The following is a 7,723-nucleotide window of genomic DNA, read 5'->3' as shown; positions in this document are numbered from 1 at the left end:
CATTCTGTGGTACTGGTATGCAGGGTTCCCAAGCCCTTCCTCTGCAGACATCTGTCAGAAAATGTCTGCAGTTGCAGTTTAGAGCCTGGCAATGTCTCTGGCAGAGAAGCCAGCCTCTACCCTGTACCTCTATTTTTCCCTTGTTTGATCAAGTTTAACAAAGGCTGTGCCAGAAGCAGCTTTTAATGGTGACTCAAGCACACGTCAGCTCTACAGAGGTGCAGCACAGGTGTGTAGGCACTGGGGCAGCGTTCAGGTCAAAACCAGCAAGCCCCACGTCACCACAAGCACAGTTACTCACTGATAAATTTCTTCTACCTCCACCTTACTTGGGATTTTGTTTATGAGCACTTCTAGAACACAAGAAAAGACACTTTAAAAGGATTTATCCAAAAGCAAAATCTCATACCAGGCTAGAGGTTCAATCAGTGTTTCAGCAGAGCTCTACTGACGTTTACACAAAAAGAAAGGAAGGAAATTCCTCAAAACAACACAACCAGAATTATCTGTAAGGTGCTCTGTGATCAAGGTGGTGCCCTAAGAACAACAGGCCAGGTGCGTCAAAGTCTCTAGGAGATAAAGGGGGAAAAAAAATCCAACCAAAAAAAACTCCAGGTGCAGTTGAGGTTTTCAGCAAAAAATAGCAGATGAGATAAAGGCTTGTGTAACTGCTCTTTAGACAGCAAATCAGAGCAGGTTTCAGGAACTGCGAAAGAAAAGCCAATTCTGCTGCAGTGCCTGAGAGGCGAGGCATGGGGTCTTTGCCCTTTGGGGCAGTTGGCTCCCGTGACTTTGCTCTGTTCACAGAAGTTGGAAGCAGCCAGTTGGCAGGTCAGAGTATTCGCTGGAAAGCAGCAAGGTGCTTGCAACGGCATCTTGCAATGCACATTGCATTACTGCATCCTTAGGAACAACAGAGATGAGAATTAGATATGTTTCTGTTCCCAATTAGATCTAGCATAGTGGTTATTCAATCTATACTTGGTCAGAAATCATGGTTGAACTGCTAGTTGCAGGGCTTTTTCTGATTCAAAATTAACCATACACACGTGTATGGTGGGGCTGCAGCTGCTGGATTTCCCATCAGACTCTGTTGTGGACCTCTCAGCTGTGTCACTGCCTACTGCAGCCGCCGGGAAGGTGGCACCAAACCTCATACTTCCACTACACACAAGAGCAGCACTCTACACTCATACTTACGAACAAGTCAAGGCTGCCTGTAGGGAAGCTCATGCTTGGCAAAGAGAATTACAGCTTTGTTTCTAGCAGCACTAAGCAAACTCTGCCCAATCAGATGAGGAGTTCACACAAGTTACCAAAGGACCCAAAAAGAGAAGTTCCTAGCCTATACCCTAACCAGAATTCTTCAGGCTGTGTTGTTGAGATGTGTCTCCATCCTGACAGGGTGAATACCAGGTAGCATATTCAGGTTGGTAAGCTGTGTGCCATGTGCGGGGGGCACAGACAGACCTAGTCCTCCCGCTCCTGCCTTCCCAAGCACAGCTCGCTCAGGGCAGGGCAGGACTGCAGGACCTCTAACACCTTGCATGCCTTCTGCTTGACCAAAACCAGAACATCTACACAGCCTGCGCTCCAAAAAAGGCACGCACAGAAGAAAGGACTTTTTCCTCTGCTCACTCAGAAATGAAGACATCAAGTGAGAAATTCTGACTCAAGTAAAATGAGCAGGACTTTGCCACTGATTTCAACAGGCCCAGCTTTTCACCCCAAGAGTAAGGAGATAAGCTGCCAGCAGCAACAGTCTGGCCTCGGAAATCTGGAGGGGTTTGTTGGCTGACTGCAGAAGCAGCAAATGCGCAGCTCACCCACAGTACAGATGTAACTTGCATGCCGTCTGCTTTCAGAAAAGCTGAGGGCTCCGTGTTGTTTATGGTGCAATAGGAAGACACTAATAATCATGCTTGACTATGTTTAAGAATGGAGATAAAATTCTCTATTATCATGGATTATCAGTTTGTCAAAGGGGAGGCTGGCAGACAGAAGCTTTACTGGGATGAGGTTTGCATTTCAATGAGCAATCTGCACAGAGAGCTTTCAGCTCCCCTGCGCATCAGATCCAGGCAGAAGCAGACCTGTGCTGAAGCATCCTTCCAGTATGCCCTGCAGTGCTCAGAGGGGTCTGACTCCAGCCAGGTCACAATCAAGGCTAGAAATTATAGACGGCCTTAACTGTAGAAGATGCTGTGCTGCAGGGTGAGTAATCAGGGTTTTAGAAAAGCACACTGAAAACAACCATATTTCCTGCTATTTATAAAATGCTGTGAAATTACAAACTGGAGCACTGGCATAATGCTTAAACCTCAGCACTCCCTCAGAGCCGAGGTGCTCAGATCCTCTCATGGGGAGAATGGTAGAAGCACTCAATCCAGCCACCTTGAAAGGGCTTTGGGGCCTTTGCTGGGAGCTGAGGCCAACTCCAAGCACCCAGGTAAAGACAAAGAGAGCAAACGCACGGGCGAGCAGCGTCTCACCTCGTGGCGACTGCGCTGAGCCCCACGCAGACAAACCTTGCTGCAGGCATGCTGCTGGTTGCCTAAACTGAGGGTGATTATACGGGAACATAGAGTGGCAGTTCTGTCGCTCTTACCTCTCCCCAGCACGGTCATCCCTTCTCCCATCATACTTCTCTACCCTGCAGCCAGCCTACAAGGCAGGTAAAGCACTTTTCCTTGGCTTGCCAGACAAGCCTAATGAAGGGCTCTTCTTTCAGCAGTAATTTCCTTGCTGTTCATTAGTCTTGTATGATGCCTGGGAGTGGAATACGCTGAATTAGGTGCTTTTCAAGAGGCAGCAGGACCAGTGTGAAACTTTGCACAGACCTGAACTTAAAACCAATGCTCAGCATAAAAAAGAGATTATCACCCCCTCACATTTTCTTTCTGCAAGCACAGGAGCTAGAAACATCCCCCCTTCCTCATCTCCCTTAAAAAATATACTTGGGTTTCGCTGAAATATTGTGCATCAAACAGCTATTTCTTTGCCAAGGTACCAAGTATTGTGAGATGATGGAGTCTCAAGAGCTGATAAAGCTGCCTGTGCATGTGGTTAAGGAGGCTCTGAGAGATGAAAGGCAAACCACATCCCTGCTTTGGGCCTTATTTCTATCATCCACAAGACTCACACAAGAGACAATGTTGGCTGCATAAATTCTCACGGCCCTGAGGAGCTCAGCGCAGGAGCCTGCTGGCAACAATATCAAATTCTTCTTGTATACAGCACCAACCCTCTGCCATGCTTTAAAACAGACCTGAAAATGCCAGCAGCCACACTGATACAGTCACAAGGCAAAACACCGGCTGCTCTCTGTTTGCTCTCCAGGATGCAGCCACCAGGCTTGCGCGGCTGTACATGCAGGGAGCATCTGCTGTGTGTGCCGGGAGTGCTGTCAGCTCAGGCGTGCACACACACAAACACGCATGCTCCTCATGGGCACACATGCTCACCAGCTCCAGCCTTACACCGTAAACACAAGCTGCTACTCAAGTGCAATGCTTGGCTGAGCTCCCGTCCACCTCTACAGCACTCGAGTAGTTCAGAAACAAGCGGAGTGCTGGAATGAAAGAAACCAGCCATTATTTCTTCTGCTGTTGACCTGCTCCCGCAGGTTTCATACCTGACATTGGTATAGTGCTCTTCCCACGTGGCCTCCGCACATGATAAAGACTTGCATGCAAGGCAGGAAGCATCGTTAGCCTCGTTTCTCAGGTGAAGGAATTCAATGCTTTGCACACACTGTGAAGACCGCATTCCCTGCAGCAGAAAGGCAGGAGTCCAGCGCTGGGCTCCTCCTGCCTCACGCCAACCCTTCTCGCTGCAGATTCGGCCCATTCCTTCTTGTGCAATCCGCCATGGCCCTGGGGAGCAGGTCCTGTTGTATGGCCCTGACTTCACACTCAAAGCCTGTTCTCTCCCTCTTTAATTCTTTGCAGTTTAGGCTGGATAACTCTTATTTCAGTTGTTCTATACAGAGAACAAGGCAGGGGAGCAGTGCTGCTATTACTTTTGCTGAGGTTTGCCACCATTATTTTTGCTGCTCTTCTCTAGCGTGATCCACCACTTCCTTCTACTACAGCGTGCAAAACCCAGACCCAGAATTTCAGCTGCAGCCGTAGCTCTGCTGAACATGGCTGGAGATTCACTCGTCTGGGTCTTACCAGCTACAGTGCTGTTTACCTGAGCCAGTGTGACAGTCCCCTCACATAGTCCCTCACTATCTAATGCCCATGTACAGTTTCACTGCATCTAGGCAAGGCAAAGGCAGTCGGCAGCTCGGGGAGATAAGTGCCCTCCCTGATTATATCCCTGCTTCTTTCCATGTCTGTTTCTACATGGAAGGGGAAGAGGAGGTTTGAAAGGCATTTATTTCCCTTTGCCCAGAAAGGTGGTGGAGGCCCCATCTCTGGAAACGTTCAAGGCCAGGCTGGATGAGGCTCTGAGCAACCTGATCTAGTTAGGGATGTCCCTGCTTCTTGCAGGGGGGTTGGACTAGATGACCTTTGAAGGTCCCTTCCAACCTAACCATTCTATGATTCTATGACTGGGTTCTGAAAGCCACTCGGCATGCACAGCCCCAGCACGGTTGCCTGCACCAAACAAAGGGCAGCGATGGCTGTGGCTGCAAACAATGTTTGGAGGCAGCAGAGCTCCCATGCATTTGATAGAGAAAACCTTAATAGACTAAGCAGGCAGTGTGGGCTGACACAGCTGCCACCCTCTCACTGTCGCTTTGCTCTCCACAAAAATGCACAGTTTGTGCTTTGCTGTCCGGAGCAGAGGAGATGCACTGCTGGCCGGGCTGTACGCCTTCCCTCGCCTTGGCTGAACCACCTCAGAGCAAAGGGTCGAGGTTTAAGCTGCCCTTCTCCACCTCCTCTCGCTGCCCAGGGGCAGGGCTTGCCCTCCCCAGTTAACACCAATCATCAGTGCTGGTTCGACACCACTGGTACACAGCCAGCCTTCACAGATGGCTGCGGAGTGGAGTTTTCAATACAAGAAACAGTTGAAACAACAAAAACCCTGCCGAGGCTGATTCAGCTCGTGAGCCTGCATCCCATTAAGAAAGTCATTTTTTCCAGTTACTTGGGGCAGGAACAGCGTGATTGGGTACGACTTCCCGGGCAGCAGCTGGCGACGCTGAATCACCTTTCCCAGCCAGGCTGCCGGCAGCCAACTTACTCCAAACTGGACCAAAGTTGCTCCTTCTACACTAGAAAACAAGTCCTTGTGACAAGGACTTCCAGCCAATTTTATTCTGAAGCCACACTGGCAATCCAATGTGTTTCATCCACTAGCAGCCCTCTCAAGAGCATGCGACTGCATTTTGAGAGGGTGATTCTGGCCAATGGAGACCTGCTCAATGCAAAACGTCCCCAGCTGGCACCTCCTAGTATCTCGCAGGCACCGTGCATGATTTGAACAACAACGGAGGTGGCTGTGATGCTTTGTGGGGTACAAGGGGCAGCGTAGCTCCCGGGGGGCTGAAAGGAGGCTGACACCGGCTGCGGCTCTTGCACACAGACCATTACAACCCAGAGCCAGGACAGACAGATTAAAACCAACTTTCCCTCTTTTGCATCATGACCCAGGCTTACTCACACTGTCTTGCAGACAACTTCACACAAATCTTGTCCCTTTGAGACATCCTAACTCAGAGTACCAAAAAATTCTCAAAAGCTAGTAAAGCCGAGAGCTGGTGGAACAGCTCTAAAACTGTTTTTCTCCTTGATCACTGATTTTTTTGCTGTTCATGAAGTGATGCAGTCTGCAGACACGATGTGGTTTGTACCATTCCGTGTGTCATTCACAGAAGATGCTAGACTGAAACAGTCATTAGCTGGGAGATTTTAAGCAGGACTTAAAAAAAAAAAAATATATATATATATATATATTTTTTTTAGGGTGGGTAGATATCCCCAGAGACTCACAAAGATCCCATAGTAAATTAGGAGAGGAATTCCCATCCAAAAGGACAGGTGATAGGAACTGAATGTAACTGCATCTTTAAGTGACTGGCTGCCTCTGAAAACACGTCCTTCAGTCATTTAGCTCAAGCCACAGTTGCTTTTAATTTAGCTCTAAGTCGAGGAACAGCACATAATTACTCCTGACATATATACTGCTCTCTGAAGTAAGGCACACTGAATTGTGAGTTTTAGTAACAATAGGATAAATATTAACTGGCTAACCATTTTGCAATTGTTAAGCAAAGTCTAGAGATCCGGGAGTTTGCTTAACAAAACAGTTGAGAGGAGTTTGCCGCAGCCCTGGACATACTTTCAAGTAAAAGTCACAACCAGGTTGCGCTGGAATCATAGGAAGAAGATGATGCTAGAATTAACAAACTGTTTGAGGATTTGACCTCTGGAGCAGACTGATGAATGGTTTTGGAATGAAAATGAAGGCTCTTATCCACTGTGCAAACACCTACTTGTTGGAAACACGAGGAGTCATGTAACTGATTACGCCAAATCTGATAGAGATCATGGAGCTGATCCAGAGACACAGACACATGCAGGATCCTTTCTGTGCTCTGACACAGCATCAAATGTTGACCTTGAAGCTTTGGATGGCCCTTGGCTGTCTCATCAACCTTTAGAGAAGCCCAAAATGTCCTCACTTTCATGGGGCTCAGCCTATCTCTGCACCTAGAGATTTCTGCTGCTTTTTTCCTATTTTCTTTTACATTTGACAGTTATCAAAATAAGATACTTATTTAACAGTATGAAGCAATAAGCAGTCCTGTAATGAATGTCACAGGCATTTCTGTACTGCTTACAGGCAGAGTTTCCCCAAAAGCACCATCAACAGCCTGGTGCTGCAGCCATGTACACGTATTCACTTGCCTTTGCCTTCCCTGGCAACTGTGCAGTATCCATGCCATGGCAAAAAAAAAAATATGGGCCTTAGCTCCTCATTAAACACTGTGTTTGGCTGCATTTTGGTTTTGTCAGATTACAATGTTTTGAATTTGGATGAATGAGTATCATATTACAGGATAGCATCTGATCTAGATAATCTGAAGCCAAAGCAGCGCTAATCTTGTACCGAATCCATGTCAACACACTTACTCATGTCTCCTGGGTTACGGAATGTGGCACTTTCCCTTCAGCCTGAGGTTGGCCCAAAAATACCAAAGAGACGCTGGCAGAAACTGTAATTATAAATGAATACATCCTGAAACCAGCCCTGCATAAAACAGAGATCATGCTTCAGCCTTGAGCTGGCTGCTGCATTAGAATTACTAAGTAAAACAAGTACAAAATTTATCAGTATCACTGGGAGACATTACCTTTATTTCATACCCCTACCAGAAACCACTGTAATGAAGCTATAAAGTGTTACGGTAAAATAAAACTTGGCAACCCATACACACCCAGGATTTTTTACATAAAGAAATTTAAAATTTTTTTCCCAATTTCCTGGTACAGGATAGTATGCTTTTAGCCCACATAAAAATGCACATTTTCATTAGCTATGAACTATATAGTATTTAAACATTGACATAAAAACTGAATCACCTCAGATATTTTTCTTCCTTTGGGCTAAGTATGTATTTTGGAGACGGTCCATTGGCTATCCGGTAAACAGTATACTTCACAGAATGACCCGTTTCCTCCCCATGCAGCCAGACCATTTAAAGGAGATGTTCATTCGCTTCCTGTAAGTAATGCTTGTGGAAGAATTTTCCACTGTGAAGCAGGTC

This window comes from Chlamydotis macqueenii, chromosome 12 (assembly GCF_036417535.1).
Source record: "Chlamydotis macqueenii isolate bChlMac1 chromosome 12, bChlMac1.mat, whole genome shotgun sequence".
NCBI lineage: Eukaryota > Metazoa > Chordata > Aves > Otidiformes > Otididae > Chlamydotis > Chlamydotis macqueenii.
Note: the sequence above shows the minus strand (reverse complement) of the source record.